Source organism: Gadus macrocephalus, chromosome 1 (genome assembly GCF_031168955.1).
Source record: "Gadus macrocephalus chromosome 1, ASM3116895v1".
Taxonomy (NCBI): domain Eukaryota; kingdom Metazoa; phylum Chordata; class Actinopteri; order Gadiformes; family Gadidae; genus Gadus; species Gadus macrocephalus.
This window is the reverse complement of record NC_082382.1, coordinates 3,089,209-3,115,141: the sequence shown is the minus strand read 5'-3', so window position 1 is coordinate 3,115,141 and position 25,933 is coordinate 3,089,209. Positions and strand designations below refer to the sequence as shown.

General features: G+C 43.7%; 1 protein-coding gene and 1 long non-coding RNA gene across 2 annotated transcripts in view; one reads left to right on the top strand and one right to left on the bottom strand.

Moving 5' to 3' along the window:
- The window catches only part of LOC132465761 (protein NYNRIN-like), a 116,857-nt gene that overhangs the window by 10,087 nt on the left and 80,837 nt on the right, over positions 1–25,933 (bottom strand). The gene's annotated exons all lie outside the window — the stretch shown is intronic.
- Positions 14,562–15,365, top strand: LOC132465755 (uncharacterized). Its single transcript, XR_009527689.1, has 2 exons — positions 14,562–14,700; positions 14,743–15,365. It is a non-coding gene; the product is annotated as an uncharacterized LOC132465755 (long non-coding RNA).

Sequence of the window (25,933 nt, the reverse complement as noted above, 5' to 3'; positions counted from 1 at the left end):
TCTCTCTCTCTCTCTCTCTCTCTCTCTCTCTCTCTCTCTCTCTCTCTCTCTCTCTCTCTCTCTCTCTCTCTCTCTCTCTCTCTCTCTCTCTCTCTCTCTCTCTCTCTCTCTCTCTCTCTCTGACGGAGCTGGTCGTGTTGAGAGCAGTGCGTAATCTTTTTCGTTTTTTTTTTTTGTTGTTGGCGTCGCTGTCTAAATTCTAAAGTAGCTGTCTAAATTCAACTGTAACTTTGTCTAAAAAGGTCGCGTTTGACCGGCTTGGCGCTTCGCCAGCCGCAGTTTTACTGCAAACAAACATTTGGTAGAATGGCCACGACAGGTGGTTCCATGAAGCCCCGTCTCGTACTCACTCCCAAGCATGGCTGTAGGTGCGTGCCGGACGCCTCGGTTACGGTGGAGGATGTTTTATTGGCAATGTGCGAGGTAATTGGTGGTGGAAAGAAAATCAAATCTGCCTCTCGTATGAATAAAGCCATTGTGGTTTTTTTATCGGAAACCGCTTTGGTGGATAAATTGATCGAGGAAGGGCTTGTCATTAAGGACTTATTTGTTCAAGTTTTACCTCTATCGTCCCCTGCCAAGAGAGTTGTTCTCTCTAATGTACCCCCTTATTTTGAAGATGAGATTTTGGAGAGGATCCTCTCCAGATACGGGAAACAAACGGCACCGATAAGGCCGGTTCTAGTCGGCTTTAAAAAGCAGACTTTATATCATGTGGAGAGCTTCAGATTACAAACTTTTATGATTTTGAGCGAGCAGCATCGGGACCTGGACGTGGCTGTTAAGCTGACGCATGGAGGGAAGGACTATGTTATTTACATTTCCTCAAACTCCATGAAATGTTTCGCTTGTGGAGAACACGGACATTTCAGGGGATCATGCCCGGGTACAGAGCAAGGAGGACGGCCTTCTGGGGCCAAGAACACTGCAGGTGCAGGTGCAGCGACGGCGAGTCGGGCTTCTGGGGAGCCGGCGCAGGGTGAACGCATGCCCGGTCCCGCACCAACACCAACGGTACCTGTTGCGGTGACACCCGGTCCCGCACTATTACCAACGGGACCTATTGCGGATTTACCGACCCCCGATCCCGCACCTTTGGCACTGGGACCGGTGGTGGACTCCCAGATCCCTGGTCCTTCTGGTGCTGGAGCACAGGGGGCGTTCAACTGGCGGGAGAAACGTTTTTTTCTGACATCTCAGCGCCAACCGACCAGCGAAGCTGATGAGGACCGAGGGATCGCCGCATCGCTGGAGGACGCCACGGAGGAGGACGCCGCGGAGGAGGGCGCAGAGATCGCCGCGTCGCTGGAGGACGCAGAGATCGCCGCGTCGCTGGAGGACGCCGCTGAGGACAACGCAGAGATCGCCGCGTCGCTGGAGGACGCCGCTGAGGAGGACGCGCACCAAACGGCGGGTTTGCAGCAGCTGAAACCGGCCAGTCAACCAGAACGAAGCAGCGGCAAGCGTAAAGCGAAGAGCCGCGGGGGCCAGGCGGGGGCGAAAACTGGGCGCAGAACGCGCTCTTTGGAGAGGAGTGGGGCGCTTTCTGAGAATGAATCAGAAATTGATTTCAACGAGTACCAGGAAGTGACCATGGAGAATGTGCAGCAGCCTGTAGGGGAGAGTGTGGAGTTTCCAGGGAAGTTTGTTCGGAAGGGTAAGCAGAATTTGTATTCTATTACCAGACTAAACAAATTTCTGGATGACACAAAGGGTCAGCGTAAGATAAGCCTTACATCTTTCTTTCCTGACTATAATTTGTTTCTCCTCTCCTCTACTGCGGCCTTAAGGAATGCCACCATGACAGAGCTTACTATACAGAAGCGTTTCCGAATCAAGAAACTGCAGAGTACAGTAAGGGCTGAATTAAGTAGTCAGGCCAAATCCACAGTACCTCCCAATGAGTGTTCGTAACTTGTTTTTACGGTTGGGTTTTCTTACCATCTTCATGGCCACTATTATTCTTGGGACCCTTAACATCAATGGCTGTAGAAATGCTAAGAAAAGAGCGGCACTACTGGAATATATTCGTCTTAAACAGTCGTCTGTTGTCTTTTTACAAGAGTGTCACTCTGACCAAGATAACCAGCCTCAGTGGGAAATGGAATGGAAGGGACCAGTGTTTTTTAGTCATTGTTCTAGTGTTAGTGCTGGAGTAGCTACTCTTCTCTCTCCTGGTCTACCTTGGCAAGGTTTGTCTCATGTCAGCATAATAGCAGGACGCCTACATAGGGTTGATGCCTCCTTAGATGGAATGTTTTTTTCTTTCTTCAATATCTATGCTCCTTGCGTAGGCCAGGAGAGATGTGTTTTTTTTAAAGCACTCTCTGACGCACTAAAAAGCTGCCCCCCAGATAATGTTCTGATTCTAAGTGGGGATTTTAACTCCACACTGGACCACACTTTGGATAGGAACCATGATGAGCCTCATCCCCAATCAGCCAATGAGCTGAGGGCGTTGATAGCTTATCATGGCCTTGTGGACGTGTGGAGAGAGGAATTTCCAGGGTCTAGACAGTACACCTGGTTGAAAACGAATCGAAACATGCTATCAGGGGCAAGGCTAGACCGTATTTATGTCAGAAAACAGGATAGGGGACGGTTTTTTAAGACTAGTATCACCCCGATGGGGCTGTCTGACCATCACTATGTCACTGTTTCAATTGTCACCACACTTCATAGGCCGAAGAGCCCGTACTGGCGTTTTAACAGTAGGCTACTTCAGGATCAGGGGTTTGTGAGTTCTTTCACCTTTTTTTGGGAGACCTGGAGGGTGGAGAAAGCACGATGCAAGTCCCTAACTCAGTGGTGGGACCTTGGGAAAGTCCAGATTCGATTGTTTTGTCAGCAATTCACCGCAAATTCCACCAGAGCGGTAAAGATAAAACTTGAGGCTCTAGAACAAGAGATTTTATTTAGAACTGCGAAGGCGAGTGGTAGGGATATGGCAGGGTTTGAGACCTATCTGAACCAAAATAAGTTACAACTCAGGAGCCTTCTGGAGGATAGGGGGGAGGGGGCCCTAGTGAGAGCCCGCTATTTACTTTATGCAGACATGGATGGCCCCACAAAATTCTTCTTTGGACTGGAGAAGCGGACATCAAAAACTGAAAATATGCAGTGTCTCAAGCTCCCTGGTGGAAGAGAGACAACTGACTCAGCTGACATTAGGTCACTTTCTTTGGATTTTTACGAAGATCTGTTTAGAGCTGAAGATTGTGATGTATCTGCGGTGGATGAGCTCCTGCAAGGTCTACCACGATTAGGAGATGAGGAGGCCCTGAGTCTAGAGCACCCCCTCTCCTACAGTGAGCTCACTCAGGCGGTGCAACAGCAGAACTCTGGCCGGTCGCCTGGTTTAGATGGTCTGTCGGGTGAATTCTATAAGGCTTTCTGGTCTCTTTTAGGGCCTGACCTGCATACCGTCCTCCAGGAGTCTGTTGAACAGGGAAATCTCCCTTTGAGTTGTCGCAGGGCAGTCCTATCTTTGCTCCCCAAAAAAGGGGATTTGGGATACTTAAAAAATTGGCGCCCTGTCTCCCTCCTATGTGTGGACGCAAAAATCTTCTCAAGAGCACTCACCAACAGGTTAAAGGCTGTAGTAGGCTCAGTGGTCCATAGAGATCAAACATATTGTATCCCAAATCGATAGATTTTTGATAACCTGTTTCTGGTTCGTGACATCATAAACACAGCAGCTTATCATAAATTGAACCTGGGCCTTCTCTCCTTAGACCAGGAGAAGGCGTTTGATCGGGTCGATCATGGTTTTCTGTTTAGAACTTTGGAGGCTTTTGGGTTTGGTCCAGTTTTCATAGGCCTCATCAAGTTGCTATACAAAGACATTTATAGCATCCTTAAGATAAATGGCTCACTCACCAGACCTTTCTCTGTGTCTAGAGGAATACGGCAGGGGTGTGGCCTCTCTGGGCTTCTTTATGCAATTTCTATTGAACCTCTCCTTGTGATGCTGAGGGCACGCCTGGGCACCATCGCTGCACCAGGGTTTCCACAGGCCCCTACCGTGTCACTTACAGCCTATGCGGATGACGTAACAGTGATTTTGCAGTCGCAGGAGGATGTGCAGGTTCTTTCCCAGGCTTTACAAATCTACCAAAGAGCCGCGTCCGCTAAGGTTAACTGGGAGAAATGTTCTTCCCTATTAATCGGAGATTGGCAGGACTCAACACCACCGGTTTTGCCACAACGTTGTGCCTGGAATTTGGAGGGGTTTAAATTTTTGGGGGTATATCTGGGAACGGTTGGATATATGATTAAGAACTGGGAGGGGATGGAGGAGAAGATAACTGGTCGGTTGCAACGCTGGAGGTGGATTTTACCGCAGCTCTCATATAGAGGACGGGTGCTGGTGGTCAATAACCTGGCGGCATCAATGTTGTGGCACAAAGCGTTTGTACTTGACCCCCCTGTCTCACTTCTCTGTAGTCTCCAAAAGGCTTTTGTAAATTTCTTTTGGGATGGCTATCATTGGCTGGCCCCGGGGGTTTTGTGTCTGCCAGTGGCTGAAGGAGGGCAGGGACTGATTCACCTGGCAAGTAAGGTTGCCTCTATGAGACTGCAGACAACTCAATGTCTCCTCTATGCACCGGACAGTGTGCTTTGGGTTTCCTTTGCGAGGTCAGTGCTGCATGGTATTGGGGCTTTTTCACTGGACAGACATTTCTTTCTGATGGCAAATATTCAATGGATACAAGGGTTTCATCTACCTTTTTTCTTTAAATCTGTTTTGGAAGCATGGAATATATTAACTGTGTCTAGAACTCCGGATCAAAATTATGGTACAGAGGAGCCCCTTTTCTTTAATCCTCTCATGCCCACTCAGGAGAGAGTCGGGGATAGCCTTATCTCGGCATTTATGGGAGCAGGTATAACCAAGCTAGGAGACCTGTTGGACCATGAGAACGGGAGGTGGAAGTTGGCACTGGAGGTTAGTGCCCAGACTGGACTGAGGTCTCTGCGCCTGGTGGCTGACCTGTTGGGCAGGCTCAGAGTCTCCCTCCCGAACAGTCTTAGTGCTGCAGCAAACAGCGTTGTAGCTGGAACACCAGAACAGGTGGCTTTCCCTGATCTTCGGATATCTCCCAGGTGTGCATCGAGAGGAGGGGGACACCTGTTGTCTTTTAATGCTCTTACTGATTTAAGTCTAGCCTCAGTTGACCGAAAGTCACTTTATAACATTTGCAGCAAATCCTTGTTTTTCAATCAGCTGGTCAGTCGTCCAGACACCAAGTGGCGGGAACATGGACAGTTTCCACCAGACTTCTCTCCCACATGGAGGTTGCTGTACAAGCCTCCCATCTCTAAAAGAGTGGGCGATTTGCAGTGGCGGGTCCTTCACTTGGCCATCCCCACTAATCGCTTTGTTTCTAGGTTCAACCATGACGTCATGCCAACCTGCCCTTTCTGCCCGGCCCCGGACACGGTTTTTCATTTTTTCACTGAATGCGACAGACTGTTACCTTTGTTTTCTCTTCTACAGACATTGTTGGGGAAACTTGGCTTTCTTTTTAACCACAATCTGTTTGTTTCCTCAGTGAGGTACACTAAAGGGAGAAAAGAGGAATGCACATTGGCAAATTTCCTATTTGGACAGGCAAAGCTGGCCATCTATAAAACCCACAAGACTGAGATGGAGGAGGGCAATGGGAAGGATTTGGTGGGGGTGTTTAAAACGATGGTCAGGACCAGGGTGGCAGCTGATTTTGCATACCTTAGAATAACTGATGAGCTTTTGTTTTTCAATCAGCGTTGGTGCATTGGTGGAGCTATATGTTCAGTGGACTCCACTGATGGAATCTCTTTCCGGTTTTAGATATACAAATATTTTTTATTTTTTTATTTTTGTTGTTTTGATTTAACAGAAAGGAAAGATGGTTTTTTTTCTTTTTATGATGTATCACATGTCTGAGTGATGAAATAAAAGTATTTTAAAAGTCAAAGTCTCTCTCTCTCTCTCTCTCTCTCTCTCTCTCTCTCTCTCTCTCTCTCTCTCTCTCTCTCTCTCTCTCTCTCTCTCTCTCTCTCTCTCTCTCTCTCTGTCTGTGTGGCTGTTTAAAACCAACGATAACTTCTGTTTGTAGTTGCCCTTTTCATCCGAGGATCACATAGGACTATCTGTGTATATATACATGTACACACAGCGCGGAGAAAGAGTGTACTGAGAGCGCAAAATGCGGTTAAGTGGTAGCCGTATGCCATAAGGTACCCCAGATATCAGCCGGACAGAACTCAGAAAGTTTCTTTTATCAGCTGATACGTATGTAGTTTGCCCCGCCGCCATATTTGTAGTTCTTGGTAGTGCCCCCTACTCGTTAACACAAGATTATTCCCAATTACATCTCAACATCTCCAAATGTACCACAAGAATATAACTATTATAAGTCCCAACTAGACGACCCCCAGCTTTCCAAGAAGCCGATCTACTGTTTTCCCCTCATCCAGCTCAAGCATCCCCTTAATTGTCTGACCCCACCAGGCGAGACCAAATTTGCCTTGCAACAATAGGGTAACGCATTAAACAGCTGTTCAAAACCCCTCTTGACTTTAACATTTATAATGAATCAGAGGGATCTAATACATTTACATACACCCCCTATGCCACATCAACTTGATAGACAAAGACCTATTGATTTCCCTGCAGATCACACAGCCCTGCAACTTAAAGAGGAACACACCTTGGCTGTACCTTCAAACGCTCTCTACCACACACTCCCTTATTAATTTTGCTGAAAGAAGGAGGCTAAACCCCTTCCTATTGTCAGTTAAATTGAAGTCTTATCTTATTGTTCTTTCTCCCCCTTGCCCCCTCCCACCCTAGTCACGTATTTGTGTAGGTTGTAATCAATGTTTTTTGATTCACCAACATTAATAGTTTAAACGATCTATAAATGTCTTCATTTGTACTAAATTTGTTCTCTTTTCTCGTCAGGCCTTTTTTACAACCCGAGCAGTAATGGATGCCCGACATTCATCATTTGAATTGTTTACATTACTACAAATATTCTCTTTTCTAATCAGGAAGTGGCAACACAACGATCAGTTGCCCACAATCATCATTTTACTTCTGTGCATTGATCTTAATTCTATTTTCTCTTCAGGAGGTGGCAACACAACGATCAGTTGCCAAACACTCATCTTTTTACTTCTCTGCATTGATCTTAATTCTCTCTCTCTCCAGGAAATGGCAGTATAAGCAGGAACGAATGCCAAACACTGACAGTAATTATTTTTTTCAGGTTGCTGAGCCCTTCTGTCTATTCCACATGTGTTTTGTGTAGCAAGACAGGTCCAGAACCAGGCTGGTTCAAATAGACACGGGGTTCAACTGCTAGAATAATATGTCTAATTAATAAATGGTGCACATGGTTTTAAACGGTGCCCAAGGAGGGAGTTAGCTCAACTGCTGTAGCCACAATTACAATACATTTTTTACGAATATTAAATCTACGTGGGTTAAATTCTGCTATAATCACTACTACATACGAATAAACTGAATAACACTGCGTGACATGTTCAAAGGTCAACTATTGCTTCCATTGGAGCGATTGCAATAGATATACTATCGTACCACCAATATGCATGCATTATCTTGTATTCAACAATTAGGAAACCCGGATTCCAGAACCGAAAGAAGTCCTACAAAAGGACACCAACCCAGGGTTCTTACATCAACCAGATCCCTGTACGACAGTTACACGGTGATCTTAAAATAGGAATAATTATCTAGACTCCACATCATGAACGGTTAGCCTTTAAAGTTGTCCATAGCATGCATACCGCTCGTCCACAGAAGTCCGGGGATTATCCAGGCCTGGGGATTCTTATTAGGAGAGTTCTGGGATAACCTGCCTCGTAGGAGAGCCTCGTAAGAGTCCCCCCCAAATAGAGGATCCTGAGGACAAGCGGTAGAAATGCATAGTTCAACAGACCTGACGAGGTCCAGAGTACCAAAATAAGAAAGAATTAAATATATATTTCCTTACAAATTATGAAAATAACATTTCAATAAAAGTCTTCACGTAATCTAAGGTTAATAATTGGCAATATTTACATAAATAACATAAGTAGAATAAAATGTAATCCATAATTCATCCTAATTGTGATTGACAATATACGTGTTACGTTTTTCATTACAAAACGGGCTATGTAGACAGTGGATACTCGATTATTACAATATATCACAACCAGTTTAATGGTCAATCGAATTGCACAGCCATAACGTAACCCTGACTGTCCCCGACTGAACCCCGACTGACAACGTTCCGGTAACAACAGAACTATGATGCCTAATATTGAAATGCAGATTTTTAATATTAAGATATTTTGTTACGTTGTTTAGTTTTGTATGTTGGTGTTTTCCCATGTGGTCTTGTCACCCTGTTATTCTGCAGGGTTGTTTAAAATGTAATCCTTTAAGGTTAGTGGAAATCGGTTCTCACTCTGTTCCTTTGTTATCCTGTGTGGGTTTGGGCCTGTTATCCTTGATCCCCAGGGAAGCGCAGAGACGCGAGTGATGAGGAACGGCCAACCCCATATTTATGACATCTTAAGGAATGATGACTTAGATGACCATATGGTAAACAAAGGCTTTTGGTTTGTTGTGAGGCAGCTGCCCTCAGCAACACTTCTGAATGTGTAAGAACTCCTGGCCACTCAGCGGACCTATCTGCGGACCCTTTAGAGAATGAAGGGCTCCGCAGGGAGAAATCCCATCTGAGGACTCAGATTGTTGAAAAATATGCTTATTTTTTGGTCTGTTGATGCATGTTATGATGCATCTTCGTTCGTGCTTTTCTTACGAATGTGTATATACAGATAAAAATAAAATGAAAATAAAAATAAGTAAAAAAATACAATGAAAACAAATGGTGGATTCATATACCATGTGTGAATGTCCTCTCGTGTGTGTCAGAGCCACCAAGATAATGGAGATTACTCGACTGATACATACACGAGGGGATATTGAAAGCATACCACATATAACAGTCAGTCACCATTACAACCTTCAAGTCACAACTCAAAACTCACCTGTTCAAACTCGCACACAACGTCTAACTGATCACTGTTTTGATTGCTTGTTTGTTTGGTTTTGTCTTGTTTTTGTTTTATTTATTTTTTATTTTTTATGTTTATTTATTTATTTATTTTCCACAATGTCTTGTTTTTTTAAACGATTTATGATGACTATATGCTCTGTAAGGTGACCTTGGGTGTCTTGAAAGGCGCCTCTAAATTAAATGTATTATTATTATTATTATTATTATTATATAAAACTATAAGATAATTAGAAAATGGTTCATTATAATTAACTTGCAATAACATTTGGTTCAACCAATAACTTCTGAATTTTTCTTTTAGGGTCAGTTTTTGTTTTGTTTTAGAATATCACCCTATATTTAATACCCAGATGTGCATAAAGGTAAGAGTTCGGATGACTTACCTAGTTTAGACAGTTTTAATTGACCTGGCTCAAAATTCCCCCATAGACTTGGTGTCAGACGTTGGATTGTGGCACTCCTTGGGAGCCTCCAAGCCCACGACGACTGACTGATCGTTCCTGCGGGTTCTGGTGAGGTTGACGGTGGAGCTCATGGGGAGGCTCCGGGAGAGTTCACAATCACGGGCTCCTTCGGGGAGAATTCAAGTGGGTCAGGATTAAAAGGTTGAATTAATGTATCGATTTGATGTTGACCAACAGTGAGTGGCCCCAGTGAGTTGATTTCTCACCTGTGCTCTCTCTCCACAGGCTGACCCGAAGGCTGCAGTGTGACGCCGCAGACGCAGCCGTGTGACGCCGCAGACGCAACTTCCGGGTAGCCGGCTTGGTTTGTTTGGTTAGCAGGACGCTTAGCGTCGACCAGCTATCTCGGTTTGTATCTACTTTTCGGTATTTATATCTGACCTGTTCTGCATACTCTGTATTGTATTCGCTGTTTCCTCGCTGGAGCTCCGTCTGAATCAACCACGGTAAGCATGGATTGCGGTTGTTCTTGCTCTGCCTTTCTCATGGATAAGATAGCTCTGTTAGAGAGACGTATCTGTCAGTTAGAGGATGAAAGGGTAGCGAGCGTAGAGAAAACAGATATTCCAGAAAGTATAGAGAAGAGACCCGCCAGGCGGACTCGTGGAGCTAACGCTATCGTTAGCAGTGACTCCGTCAAGGCAATCCTGTCGGCAGCACCACTTGCGAGGCAGGTTGCGGTCAGTACCCTGCCTCGCAAGTCTTTTTCGGGGGTAGAAACGCTAGTCATAGGTGACTCTGTTACACGTAAAGTTAGGCTACACTCGCCAGCGACAGTTATTTGCCTACCCGGGGCCAGGGCTCCCGACATTGAAGCTAAACTTAGGGTGCTGACATGCGGTCAGACCTCATACGGAGTTAGATTAGATGCACCAAACACCGACACTAGTTTCGACAACATTGTAGTTCATGTCGGCACCAACGATGCTAGGACAAGACAAACTGAGGTCACAAAAAGCAACATAGCTAGGCTTTGTGACTTCGCCAGAAAGATGTGTCGGCATCGATTAATTCTCTCTGGCCGATAAGGGTAATGATGAGCGTTATAGTAGATTATAGTCTCTAAATCGCTGGCTGGCCCTATATAGCTCAGAGCAGGGCTTTGGTTTCATAGATAACTGGCCCTCCCTGTGGGGTCGCCCTGGTGTGCTCATGAGAGACGGCCTACACCCTACTGGGTTAGGCGCCTCAATTATGTCAAAAAACATAGATAGATGTCTTAGTCAGGCGTGACTCATCCACTCACAGCACGCTGGGCTGCAGGAGTTTAGCAAACCTGCTAGAAACATGATAGTTTACGTTGCAGAGTCTAGAACAGCAGATGGGTTAGCTGAACCAGTATCTATTGCACCAATTGTTTCAGAGCTGAGTGTTGTACCTATATGTACGGTGGTGCGGCCTCGCGCTGTCTCGAGGTGTAAAACCCGCAGGCGAGGGCCGCGACCAGTATGTCCAACTCTGGCGATCCCACTGATCGCCTCAGAGCTGAGTGTTAACCAGACTCCCTCTGAAAATAACGCTGTACCTATATGGACGGTGGTGCGGCCTCGCGCTGTCTCGAGGTGTAAAACCCGCAGACAAGGGCCGCAACCAGTATGTCGCTTCAGAGCTGAGTGTTAACCGGACTCCCTCTGAAAATAATAAAAAGGAAGCACTCAGAATAGGGTTCATGAACATAAGGTCGCTTTCATCGAAGGCGCTCTTGGTCCATGATCTAATTATTGATAAAAAGATCGACATACTGGGGCTTTATTTTATTTTATTTTATTAAAGGATCCCCTTTAGCTTATGCCATAGCAGTTTGCTAATCTTCCTGGGGTCCACATAAAATCCACATTACAAGTAATACTATTAAGTGTATTAAAATACAGTTCATACATACACAACTATAATAACAGTATACATAATACATCACAAAAGTTCAGCAATTATTAATACAGTATAATAAATAACTAAAACAGTACAGTTTAAACTAGAATACTTGATATTAATCCTAGACAACATGAATGAAAGCATACATTGTTCCTACAAAAAGCACCTTTATTCTCCTTTTGAAGGATATTTTGCTTTTTTCTTGACGGATATCTTGAGGCAATTCATTCCAAATTTCACTTGCTCTGTAAAGCACTGTTCTTTTCCGAAAATTGTTTTTTGGATGAGCTTGCACAATATCACCATTGCTAGCCTTTCTTGTATTGTAGTGTTGTAGTGTTTATGCACAGAATTACAAAGAACAATTTGCTCTTTCAAGAACTCAGGTCTGTGTGTCCGCAATGTGTTGCCAAGAAATGTCACTGTGCTTGAGGCAAGCCTATTTTCAACACTAAGCCATGATAAACTAGACTGCATCTTACGAACGCTAGTTCTTGACAAGCAACCAAGAACAAGCCTAGCAGCCCTGTTCTGGGCAACTTGTAGTTTTAATAGTACTGTTTTTGTGGCTGAGGCCCATACCACTGAACAGTAGTCCAGGTGGGATAGTATTAAAGATCGACACACTTGTTCAAGAATATGAGATGGTACATATGGTTCACATCGTCTAGTCATATGAATGCCAACACCCATTTTTCTAATGACGTTATCAATCTGTTTTGACCATGTCAGATGATTATCAATGACCATGCCAAGTAATTGTACCTTCTCCACTTGTTCAATTGGTACTTTGTCCACATACAAGTCTAATTTTGGCCTAGCAGACAACCTGTGTCTAGACCCAAAAATAATGCCCTTTGTTTACGATATGTTTAAGACCAGCTTGTTTGATGTAATCCAATCATGCACAGTTTCTAGTTCTTGTGATAAAACTTGATTGAGTTCATTATGAGTGTTAGCTGCATAATACATTGTAGAATCATCAGCATACATCACAATACTAGAATTTTTTACAGCGGAAGACAAGTCATTAGTAAAAATAGAAAAGAGGAGCGGTCCCAGACAACTTCCTTGAGGCACACCTCTGAGGCACACATATTCCTGAATCTGAACATAAAGAATCTTTTCCATAACTTTACTCAGTACAGGAAGAATGCTTATAGGACGACTGTTGGGTCCACTGAAAGTTGATCTACTATCCTTGGGCAATGGTATTATTTTACCCTCTTTCCATCGTCCCGGACATTTTCCAGTTAGCAAGCATCTATTCAATATATGGCAAATAGGCCCAGAAATGTGATTGGCAGCTACCTTCAGTATCTTACTGTCTAGATTGTCAGTGCCCGCCGAACCATAAGCAGGGAGGGACTCCAACATCCTTCTGACATTTTCAGTTGTAACACATTGAAATTTGAAAGTACATTTCTTATCCTTCATTATTTCATTGGTTATTAAGTTGAAAGTATTGGAGTTAGTGCAGCACATATTCTGCCTCATGTTTTTAACTTTATTTGTAAAAAAAGTCATTAAAATAATTAGCAATATCAAGTGGCTTTGTAAGAAACACACCATTGGCTTCTACAAAAGAAGCGCACCCATTTTTCTTCCTTCCCATAATTTCATTTAGAGTATTCCAAAGTTGTTTGCCATCATTTCTAGAATCACTTATTCTTAGCTTATAATATTCCTTCTTCTTACTTTTGTTCACTTTAGTCACAATATTTCGCAATTTACAGTAATTAAGTCTGTCCTCCGATGAACAAGATGTAGCCAACACCCTTTTGGCTTCATCTCTCTGTTTCATTAAGCATTTCATATCTTCATCAATCCAAGGGGCAACTCTAGATTTCACTGTAAAATTTTTCATGGGAGTATGTTTATTTACTATTTTCATAAAAACGTTCATGAATTCATTTAAAGATATCTCTGGGTCATCAGCTTTATACACACCATTCCAATCAATTTTTCCAACATCCACTATGAAATTGTTTTCAATAAATCTCTTGTATGCCCTTTTAAGTATAATTTTAGGACCCATTTTTGGAATCTTTGGTTTTCTTACAGTTGCTATCACATTGTGATCACTGAATCCTACTGGTAGAGAAATAGGCTTTGAACAGTGCTCCGGGACATTGGTGTAAATATGATCAATGCATGTTGAAGAAGTACATCCTACATCATTAGTGACGACTCTAGTTGGTATGGAAACTATTTGTGACAAGTTACAAGCTTTAGAAAGTGATGCTAACTTTTTCCTTAAGGAACAATTGCTAGCTAGCCAATCAATGTTCATGTCCCCAAGTAAGTAAATGTCACTCCTTGAGTCAGCAACTCTATCAATCATATCACATACATCATTAAAATACTGAGCGCTTGCTCCAGGGGGCCTGTAGCAACAGCCAACCAATATTGGTTTCAAGTGAGGTAGGTGTATTTGAACCCACAGTGCTTCTACGTCACTGTACATAAATTCCAGACACAATTTTGAGGGAAGATGACTTTGTATGTAAATAGCAACTCCCCCTCCATATCTGTCTGTCCTTTCTGAATAAGGAGTATCCCTCTAATGATACTGCTGGGTCCAGAATGAAGGAGTCTAGATGAGTCTCGGTCAATGCAAGTATATGAATAGTGTTTGCTTGCACTAGGCTGTTCAATTCATGAATCTTGTTTCGAACACTACACACATTCACGTGAGCAATCGCCAAGCCTTTATTAGGAAGTTTTAAAGAGTTCAAGTTCATGATATTAACTGGAATCTTAAATGAGACTTACAGTCACGGTGACTATCCTTGTTTGGGTTACGAACCCCCAGACTTGTCTGCCTTCCCCCCTTTACTTCCATCTCCTTTGCTTGGGTATCGGGATGCAGGATGGATTATGAGTTTATCGTAACGGAGGAATGCAATTTCCCCTCGCTCCCGTGCGGCTTTCATAGCTGGTATGAGTTCCTTGCGTTTTTGCCGAACAGCATCCGAATAGTCCTCGTTAATGTACACATTTGTCCCTTTTAGGCACTTTGCTTTCTCCATGACTCTGACTTTGTCCTTGTATCTAAAAAATCTAGCAACTATTGGCCTGGCTCTCACTCCCGTTGATTTCCCAGTCCGATGTACGCGTTCAAACTCCATGTTAGTAAGCTTGAGTTTCTCATCAAAGATCTCCCGCACCTTCTTTTCTGATTCAGCCCAGTTCTCATTTTCAGACTCAGGAATCCCATCAATCACAATGTTATTTCGTCGTGACTGACTGTCCAAGTAGTCAATTTTAGGCAGGAATGAAGTAATGTTTGTCGCAACGACAGAGAGATCTGAGTCAATTTCAGAGAGTTTTGTGGTTGACTTCCTCTCCTTAGCAAGGAGTACATCCACGTCTTTTTGCGTGTAGTGCAGGCTTTCCCGCAATTCACTTATTTCCTTCATCATTGTATCCAATCTCTTGTTATTTGCCTCAGTCACGATTGTCAAAAAGTTCTTAAAGTTACTCTCTTGCTGCTCCATCAGCTCTCTATAAAATAGTTTCTGCTGCTCCAGCAATTCATGCACCTGGTCTACGGTCACAAAGTCCTCATCTCCCCCTTTCTTCCCGTTCCTTCGCGACATGGTACCTGTTGATAGCCTGTAGCCTATCCGGCCCGATGGTAGCTGCTAGCCGGGCTGAGGAGCCTGGATCCGGCCTGCTGGTGGCTGCTGGCTAGTAGCCAGGAGCTAAAGCTTGTAGTAGCAGGTAGCTGGAGGTAGCGGTGAGTCGGAGACGCCTATCCCGGTTGTGTACGCGATCAGATGAATCAATCTTGCTTTGTGAAACCTGGTTAAAACCAGATGAGTTTCTAGCCCTAAACGAAGCTACTCCACCCCATTACGTTAGCACCCAAGTATCTAGAGAAGTTAAGAAAGGTGGTGGAGTAGCCCTGATATCTAATTCTAAGCTTAATTTAAAGCCAAAGAATAGATATATTTTCAGATCCTTTGAGGTGCTAGCGCTCTACACCTCAGCTCCCGAGAAGCTAAACGAGTTCCAGACTCTTTTGTTTTAGCTGTAGTATACCGTCCCCCAGGACCGTATTCAGTTTTTGTTGATGAGTTTTCTGACTTTGCAGCTGATTTGGCTACATACTCAGACAATATTTTGCTTATTGGGGATTTCAACATTCACGTGAATAACCCGTCTGATGCCCTCACAAGGGCTTTTCTGTCCATTACAGATACGCTTGGCTTCAAACAGCTCGTCCAGCACCCAACCCACATCGGTGGAAACACGCTGGATCTCTTTCTGACCCGCAGTGTAGACATTTCACAGCTAGTGGTCTCTTCCTACACCTCAGCTTTATCAGACCACTTTTTGCTCACTTTCCAGGTTGTGGTATCCTGCCCCTGCGACGATCAGCAAGCTACTTTCAGCTGTCGCCGCATCACACCTGCAACCATTACAGCTATGGCAGATAAGTTATCTGGTTCTCTTGCACCTCTCTGTAACTATAGTGGTTCTGTGGAGTGCCTTACTGATGACCTCAACATTGCCTTGTCTGTTGCCATTGATTTAGTTGCTCCGCACGTAACTAAAAAACGAACATTGAAAAAACCAGCCCCTTGGTTTAATGCAGAAACGCGCATTTTGAAGCGAAACGGCAGGATCCTTGAACGCAAATGGTGCTCGACTAAACTTGAGGTCTTTCATCTTGCATGGCATAATAGTCTGATCACCTATAAGGGTGCGCTGACTACTCCCAGGAACGCCTACTTTTCTAGTATCATTAATTTGAATAGAAATAATCCTACATTTCTTTTTGACACGGTGAGGAGTCTCACTCAGAGACAGAATCAGACCGTAGGCTCCTCGATCGTGGCAGGTGAATTCATGGATTTCTTTGAGAATAAGATTCAATCAATTAGAGAGGAAATTGATGCTTGCCGTGCGGCTAATCCTACACATCCTGTGGGGCAGGATGGGGTTCTGCCAAGTAGGATGGTGAACTCTGACGCAACTCTTTTGGAGTTAAAGGCAATTTCTTTGGTGGAACTTGAAAGGGTGATAAAGGCCTCAAAGCCAACAACTTGTATGTTGGATCCTCTCCCTTCCAGGGTTCTTAAGGAACTTCTTCCAACGGTGGGGCCTGTTATCCTCTCGCTTATGAATCTTTCGTTTTCAACAGGAATTGTTCCTTCCAATTTCAAGGCTGCGGTGTTAAAACCGCTACTCAAAAAGCCTGGCCTAGATCCTGAATTAGTCAGGAACTATCGGCCTATATCGAATCTGCCCTTCCTGTCCAAGGTACAGGAAAGGATTGTAGCAAAGCAAATCGTTGATTATCTGACGAGGAATAATCTCTTCGAACCTTTCCAGTCGGGGTTCAGGAATTTCCACTCAACTGAAACTGCTAATACAAGAGTTGTAAATTACATCCTTTTAGCTTTGGATAAAAATACAAGCACAATGCTTGTGCTGTTGGATCTGAGCGCTGCGTTTGATACGATCGACCACAGCACTCTTCTTCACCGTCTTGAACACTATGTTGGTTTCGGGGGTACGGCTCTTGGTTGGCTTGAATCGTACCTCACAGATAGAACCCAATTTGTGCTTCATGAGGGTGCAGAATCAAAGCACTGTAAATTGCGCTTTGGCGTACCACAAGGGTCGGTTCTTGGTCCATTGCTTTTTGCAATTTATATGCTTCCCCTGGGTGACGTTATCCGCGGCTTCCGAATTAGTTTCCATTGCTATGCGGATGACACCCAGCTCTACATTCCTGTAGATTCCGGGGACTCGGCCCAGATTCAAAGGGTTGAGTCCTGTCTGGCTGCTGTGAAGGGCTGGATGTCACAAAACTTCCTACAGCTTAATACTGGGAAGACAGAGCTGATGATTATCGGCTCGAAGCGGGACCTGGAAAAGTTTGAGGTTGGATGGCTCTCTGTGGTTGGATGGCTTCGCCATCCCACAGAGTGCATCCGTCAGAAATCTTGGTGTCCTGTTTGACCCTCAATTATGCTTTGACCAGCATATAAGAAGTATAACTAGAATTGCCTTTTTCCATCTGAGAAACATTGCAAGAATCAGACCAATGTTATCTGCAGTGGATGCAGAGACACTGATTCATGCATTTGTTTCGTCAAGACTGGACTATTGCAATGCACTGTTCTCGGGATTACCGAACTCTACCACAAAAAGTCTACAGCTGGTACACAATGCGGCAGCTGACCAGAACGAGAAAGTTTGATCATATTACACCTATTCTCGCCTCTCTACACTGGCTACCAATAACTTTCAGATCAGACTTTAAGGTGCTATTGCTAACCTATAAAGCCTTGCATGGATTATCTCCATCGTACCTGAAGGACCAGATCATTCATTATAGTCCTTCTCGGTCCCTCCGGTCTTCGGGAGCCGGCCTTCTTTCACTGCCGAAGGTTAAAAAGAAATCGGCTGGACAGAGAGCGTTTGCCTATCGAGCCCCCTTCCTATGGAATAGGCTGCCATCAGCGATCAGGGAAGCTGACTCTGTGGAGCTATTCAAAGGGAAGCTCAAAACGCACCTCTACAATCTTGCATTTGGAGTGTGAAAACAACAGATGCGAAGTGAAGACTACTCTGTTTGCTTGTGCTTTTCTTATTACATTATACATTCCCACTATCTACTTTTCCGTTCTAATTCACTATTCTGTCTGTTCTAGCGTGTTGCGGGTGCTGGACTGGATGCCTGGACTCTCCTCATGGATAACCGGCCAGAACCCCATCACCATTTTTATATGATGTGCATGTATTTACCTGTATGTCAATTGTGGCACCCATTGCACTCCTGACCATCCCTGGAAGAAGGGATCCCCTACACAGCGTTTCTTCTCAAGATTTCTTCCTTGCTGATTCAAGGGAGTTTTTTCTTGCCCGTGTGGGGGCATGGGTAAAGGGGGGTGTCACAAATATTTGGCCTGTTAAGCCCTTTGAGACTGTAATGGTGATTAAGGGCTATAGAAATAAAATTGAATTGAATTGAACAAAAAACTAGATAATTATAATAATAAATACTGTTCATGTAATGGTATAGTTAGGTCTGGGACCTGCGTAGCTAAAAAAACTGTTTTGGAAATAGTAATGGACGTGTCCGGGACATGCATAGCTATAAATAAGTAAAGATAAAACTGCGTTTTACTTAACTTCACTTTGCTAAGGCATATGCACGTTCGATGTGGTATGCAAAAGGCAGAGAATAAGGTGTATACACGTTTGATGTGGTATGCAATGTACATAAAAGTGAATCAAAGTGTGGACAACATCAAATGCGAACAATACGGAGAATAAATGAAGATTAGGTCATCCAATATACATAGTTAGTGTAGGACAATCGGGTAGTATAATGAAGGTAACTGTTAGAACCAGATACGGTTACAAAGAAGTGATATTGAACATACAAATTTTAACATTGTTATTTCCCTTTTTTCATCTTTTTGGGTTTATAGATAAGAAATGGATTAGCGATACATCTGCTCGCCGGGGACAATATATGCTCAATTTAGATTCAGAAGTAGTGAATTCACCTTTCAAATGCCACTGCTACTGCTGTAACGCTTTGATACAACGTCAGCGTTTCATAGTCTGATATTTGTTACTCTGATAAGTTACGGCACACAGGTATACTGAATCATAAAACATTTACGGTTTACTGCATTTAAGAACAGCGTGGTCTCAAGACGGCTGCATAGACCCACCACTATCGACCTTTGGTTTTGTATGTACTGGTCTTCATTTCTCTTCACAATAGATTGGTTTATGTACAGATGATTAAGGAAAGGAACTTCAACTTGGTTGCACAACACCGTTGTTAGGATTGGTTAATTTAATGCGCATGGCTGAAGCAATGCGCAAGGAGGGATGTAGTGTGAATATTAAACCAAGGTTGAAGGTTGAAATCAGCTCAGAATAAGGAATCAAAACAAAAATTTAAAATCTGTACAAGCTGTGGCAACCCCACGCCATTGGCCATTGGCCAGGGGCCAGCCGCTGCAGCACCCGCCCCGTGGACGGGTGGTGGAAGGAAGATACCTCCCCCTCCACCCAGCTGCACTAGAGGGAGCATCAACTGGGCCCAGGGAATCAAGAACATTGGGGGCACCTGGGGGACTGGGACGAGAGAGGAGCTTTAAGGGCTGGGGACGGGGGAGACGGGAGAGAGGGCTGACGAGGAAGAGACGTGTGGTTGAACCGAGGTGCTTTAACCAAACGTTTTCCCCACCAGGAGTAAGCCGGAGGCGTCGGGTGCTGTTTCCCCGCCGACCCCGAGGAAGGGCTGGACCAGGAGGTCCCGCGCCCTTTAATTAAAAATAGAATTAAAGGAAATATGTTTTTGAACAACTAACTGCTGTACATGAGTTTGTATTTCTGCAATAGAAACTAAAGTTCCAGAACCAGATGCAGACACACCCGGAGCCTACTTTTATCAGTGTAGGTCAAGCAAGTCTCAAGTCCTCAAATTTGCGACTCGAGTCTGACTCGAGTCAAGTCATGTGACTCGAGTCCCCCATGTCTGGTAACAGTCACATGAGGAAATCAAATAACGGCAGGATTTGAATCGGTTCTGTTTTGGTTGTCCACCATATAAAAAAATAAATAAAAATAATAATATGTATATATATATTGTTTGGATAAATTACATGTATCATAATCAGCAACAGTTCGTTCAGTTTACCAGATAAAGTTAAAAGGAATATATATAGATATGGATATGTTATTGACAGAGCAAGGAGGGGTAAATGCGATGATAGGCACAACATGTTGTACTTTTATCCCCAATAACACAGTCCCGGTTGGCTGGGGTGGGTAGTAACTCGTTACAAGTAACGCAAATTAGTAAAAAAGTACTTTTTTTGGATAAAAAGTACTTTTCACGTTCCTTTTTTAAGTCTGTCATTTTACTCTTACTCGAGTAAATATTTGATTGAGAATTCTACTCTTTACTCAATTACATTTTCCATCGTGCCTTCATTAAAATTAGTATTTTGATAAACATATTATCTTCGATGACGATGAGCGTTCACGTTAGCGACGCCCCCTCTCTAGATTGCAATATTGTAGCGATTCCATTGCCGGGGAGACAGCTCACAATTACGTTGGGGCTGAGGACTCGAGCCAGACCATGCTATGCGTAGGCTGAATCGCAATTGCGTCAAAACAAATCTGTGTGGAAATTGCAATAAGTGAAAGATACAATTTCGCACGTTGAGCACACAGTGGTGTGACTCGTTTATTTAGGGTGGCTTTACACGACAACGCTCCCGGGTGAAACCGACAAAATATTTTATCAGATGTGCCTTTCGTTTAGACGGCGACAGCGTTTTTGGGGCTTAAAAACGCAAAAAAATGAACCCACCCTCCAGAGTGGAAATCTCAAAAACGCTCCACCGTCACGTTCCCGTCTAAAGGGTTGAAAACGCAAAAGTGTGCTCTGAGCTGCGCACGCTGGCTATCCTTGCCTACGCGTTGACGTCATACCCATGTGCAGTACAGCCAAACACCAACAAACATCAGAATCAACATTATTTTAATGGCCACACATACAGGAAATTAACATGTCGGATTATATCCATCAGTCTGAGATTCTATCTGCTTTTATAACTATCCAGGAGTCATTTCAGCAAATAAGCCGAGTAGTAACACACATAACAGAACATAGAAGGCGCATTAATTACCTAGGCATAGGGCAATTGTTTGATGCTCCAATTCGTCGGAGGCGAACCAGACAGGTGTGGATTAGACCTGGGAGAACCAGTCTATGGTGGGACAACTTTGTTCAAGGCGAAGTTGACGACAGAGCATGGCGTGAAAACTTTCGCATGTCCAAAGATTTGATTGTCGCCTTGAGTGAGGAACTTCGCCCATACATAGAGGGCATAATAACCAACATGAGAGCACCTGTGGGGGTCCTGAAAAAGGTAGCGTGCACTTTATATTATTTAAGTGACGAGGGACGTCTAAGGAAGACAGCGAACGCCTTTGGCTTATCACGTCCGACTGTGTCGGTCATCGTAAGACAAACATGCAAAGCCATAACGGTCCACCTCGGTCCGAAATATATCCAGTTGCCTTTTACTGTGCCCGAGACAGAGGAACTCGTATCCGGATTTCTGCGAGATCATGGAATGCCCCAATGTTTGGGAGCGGTAGACGGGACACATATTGACATAAAACAGCCAGCCGTCAACGCCATGGATTACATTAACAGGAAACACAGGTTCTCCCTGAACGTCCAAGCTGTGTGCGACCACAAATACAGGTAGGCTTAATCAAAGTTTTTGAGCTCTCTTGTGCTCTTTCTAAAGGCTATCCCATGTATGTTCCATTATTGTCATTAAAGATGGTAAAGCACTTTGAGTTAAAATATGCTGTTTGCTTGCCTTACAGATTCATGGATGTGGTCATAAAATGGCCTGGAAGTGTCCACAATGCGCGTGTCTTCGCCAATTCCAAAGTGAACACGTACCTCAAGACTGGGAAGATACCTTCACTTGAAAGGCAGATAGTGGAGGAAGAGGAGCCAATACCTATCTTTCTCTTGGGGGACCCTGCTTACCCCCTTCTATCTTACCTTATGAAAGAGTACTCAGGTGGAGGCTCTACCCCATCAGAACAATACCTTGGACTCAGTTTGTGTAGGGCCCGTATGGTTATTGAATGCTCATTTGGTCGGCTCAAGGCCAGGTTTGCAGCCCTGAGGCGTCCCATGGACATAAACCTGCGCGATCTGCCTAATGTTATTTATGCCTGCTTTGTCCTCCACAACTACTGTGAGGCCTGTAACGACACTGGGTCACCAAGTTGAGCAGGAAGCCATACAGTGTGACAGGGATCTGCAGCCTCCCACCCAGGCAAACACATATCTGACTGACAGTAATGAGGTGAGAGGAAAGAGAGTGAGGAGAATCCTCACGAAATACCTTGACCCTTAATGGCCAATGGACCTCTGCCCGTGTGGACACTGACCAAGGTGGCTACTGGCTGTATGTTCTTTACAGCAAGGTGAGCACTGGATCCATGAGGACACCGTGATTTATGCAGATCAGCATACCTATTGTGTATTCAGCACAGCATTGTTAAAAGGACTTTTTTGATTTAACTAAAAAGCCACTTGTTTTCCTTTAGTTATTAGTCCACTTGTTTAGTCCACATGATCAGTGTTTAATATCATGTGTGTTTCAACATCTGCTAGGCTGCAAACTTGTTCTTTATTTAGATTTTTATTGCAATAGACAACAACAATAAAAAAAAGATCCCATGAATAATAAAGTGCCATATTCATGAAGTGTCATATTCAAGTTTTTTCACTCCAGGGCAAACATGTCTAACAGAACTGAGCATGGGCCTCTGCCCAGCGGTTGAGAAATAATTAAGTGCTTAAACAGTAGGCAGGTTTTGAACGAAAATTATAATATTACAAAATGTAAACTTGGTCTATGACAATGACAGGAGGATGGAGGTACAGGGGCCATGGGCAGAGCAGTGTATGAATGAGCAGGGCTCATGTGTTGTGGTGTGTATAAATGTGCGGGGGCCATGGGTGGTGGTGTGTATAAATGTGCGGGGGCCATGGGTGGTGGTGTGTATGAATGTGCGGGGGCCATGGGTGGTGGTGGTGTGTATGAATGTGCGGGGGCCATGGGTGGTGGTGGTGTGCATGAATGTGCGGGGGCCATGGGTGGTGGTGGTGTGTATGAATGTGCGGGGGCCATGGGTGGTGGTGGCTGAGAGGTGATGTGTCTCACAAGGAAATCAAAGCTATGGCTTATCCTTATTCGAGCCTCTGCAATGGTGTCCAGCCTCTCTCTGTTGCTCCTTTCAGCCTGCTCAATGATGTCTACTATCTTCTTTTTCATGTCGAGGTCAGTCTGCACTGGATCCACCCTTAGTCTCTTCTGGAGCCTAACATTTCTATGGCCATCGAGCCTTGCCTTAAGAAGAGCAGAGAGCAGTCATTAGCTGATGATATCTTTGGTATCATATGGCAGTGTATGGTGCTATTTTTAATAACACTTTGAACCTATACTCCACTCTTTTGCACAAAAAGTTAAACATCCAAATGCTATTTAACTACATGTAATACAGGAGTATTTCTAGTATGTAGATAGATAGATAGATAGATAGATAGATAGATAGATAGATAGATAGATAGATAGATAGATAGATAGATAGATAGATAGATAGATAGATAGATAGATAGATAGATAGATAGATAGATAGATAGATAGATAGATAGATAGATAGATAGATAGATAGATAGATAGATAGATAGATAGATAGATAGATAGATAGATAGATAGATAGATAGATAGATAGATAGATAGATAGATAGATAGATAGATAGATAGATAGATAGATAGATAGATAGATAGATAGATAGATAGATAGATAGATAGATAGATAGATAGATAGATAGATAGATAGATAGATAGATAGATAGATAGATAGATAGATAGATAGATAGATAGATAGATAGATAGATAGATAGATAGATAGATAGATAGATAGATAGATAGATAGATAGATAGATAGATAGATAGATAGATAGATAGATAGATAGATAGATAGATAGATAGATAGATAGATAGATAGATAGATAGATAGATAGATAGATAGATAGATAGATAGATAGATAGATAGATAGATAGATAGATAGATAGATAGATAGATAGATAGATAGATAGATAGATAGATAGATAGATAGATAGATAGATAGATAGATAGATAGATAGATAGATAGATAGATAGATAGATAGATAGATAGATAGAAACTTTATTTATCCCCAGGGAGAAATTCAGTATGTGACAAATAAACTCCATGTATTTTTGTATTGTCTTGTAAACATACCTGAAGTAGATCTCTCCTGGACTGGACTGAGGTCTCGGGGCTGTCTATTGACTCTACCGGCGGATCAGATGATGTAATGCTCGACTCGCTAGCACTATCCACGGTGTTGTTTACTTCAGCTGTTTCGACACCAGCCTCTATTGTGCTGGTGGCTGGCGACCCACCCCATATGTCATTGCATAAATCAAAAAAAAGTGAGATCACTCTCCCATGGCCACTCCGCCGTTGAGTATCGACAGCCTGCCTATATTTTGCCCGGACTCCTTTCAGTTTGGATCCGATTTGGGTTTTGCATATAGCCTCCTTCTCATGGGGATATGCCATCCCTCCAGGTATAGGATACTGACGCAGAAATTCGGTCCATATATCCACATATTTTGTCAGACAGGACTCCCAGTCCACTCCCTCTTGTGCCTTTGTGGCTTTGTAATCAACTGTTGTATGCAGCAATAGCTCAACCTCCTCGTCTGTCCAGACAAAGTTTTCTGTTCGCTTCTTTGCCATGTTTTGGTTTTCCGAATTTCGATTTCGCGCTAAGGAGAGAAGTAGAAGGACGTTTCAACGCATGCGCGCGCTCTTGGTGTTGTTGTATGGCAGTGCTTCACAGTACCACCTAGCCACCTGGCATGCATACTACATCAAATTTCACACATTTTTGCGTCCCCGTGTGCATGCAGATTTCCACCCAAAGTCGCTCGTCTAAACGCAAAATAAAAAGTGGGAACGCAACGCCACTTTTGCGGTTTGTGTTCCGATCGTTGTCGTGTAAAGCTAGCCTTAGTCAAAGAGCTGTAGGTAAACAAATCCTGCATGGGCTCTGACGTCATGAGACGCGGTAATCCTTAAAGGGACAGCGATCCCTGAACCACCAAAACAGTAAATGACATGCAGTAAACGACAGCACAATTGAATGAACACATAACAAAATACTGTAGGTGAATTATGTCACACTCACTACATCTGATTCATTACCACTCTCTTCATCCCACACCACAAACATGACATACAAAATGTCGTGGAACAGAAACAACAACCAGAGCTATTTATAATTAAGCAATAGATCACGACAGGCTGTGGTATGTGCTAATGAGCACATACCCTTACTGTTAAGGGGTATCCTATTCTCTCTCTCTCTCTCTCTCTCTCTCTCTCTCTCTCTCTTCCCCCCCCCCCAGCCAGGTTAGTGTTTAATTGGTAACTGTTCCTACAGTGCTTTTGTCAAAGCTGAAGTTAAATTCCATGTTTAGTGTAAATTTGTTTGATGGCCTATGTTTGTTTAATGAACAATACAGAATGAAGCAACTTGTGAAGAAATGTTTGAGAGTGCATCTTTCTCACACATACACACGTTACAGTGTTTCCCACAGACCAAGGACCAATGTGTGGTGCACGGGGGGGGGGGGGGGGGTTGGTGAGTGTGCCTCACTGACACACTCACTGACGCGGCCGTCAGTGAGTGTGCATGTAACTCCGCGTTTACATGCGGACACATCTGATTCGCATAGATGTGGAAGAACAGCTCAATCGGAATAGAAAAGTATCATATATATACGCCTCAATCGGTTCGGAATACAATTCTATGCGGAATAGAATAGGTGGTGTAGTCCGCTATAAATACTTCCGATTAGTTTGGGGTTTAACTTGGAGCAGCTGCAGTAGTTCGCAAT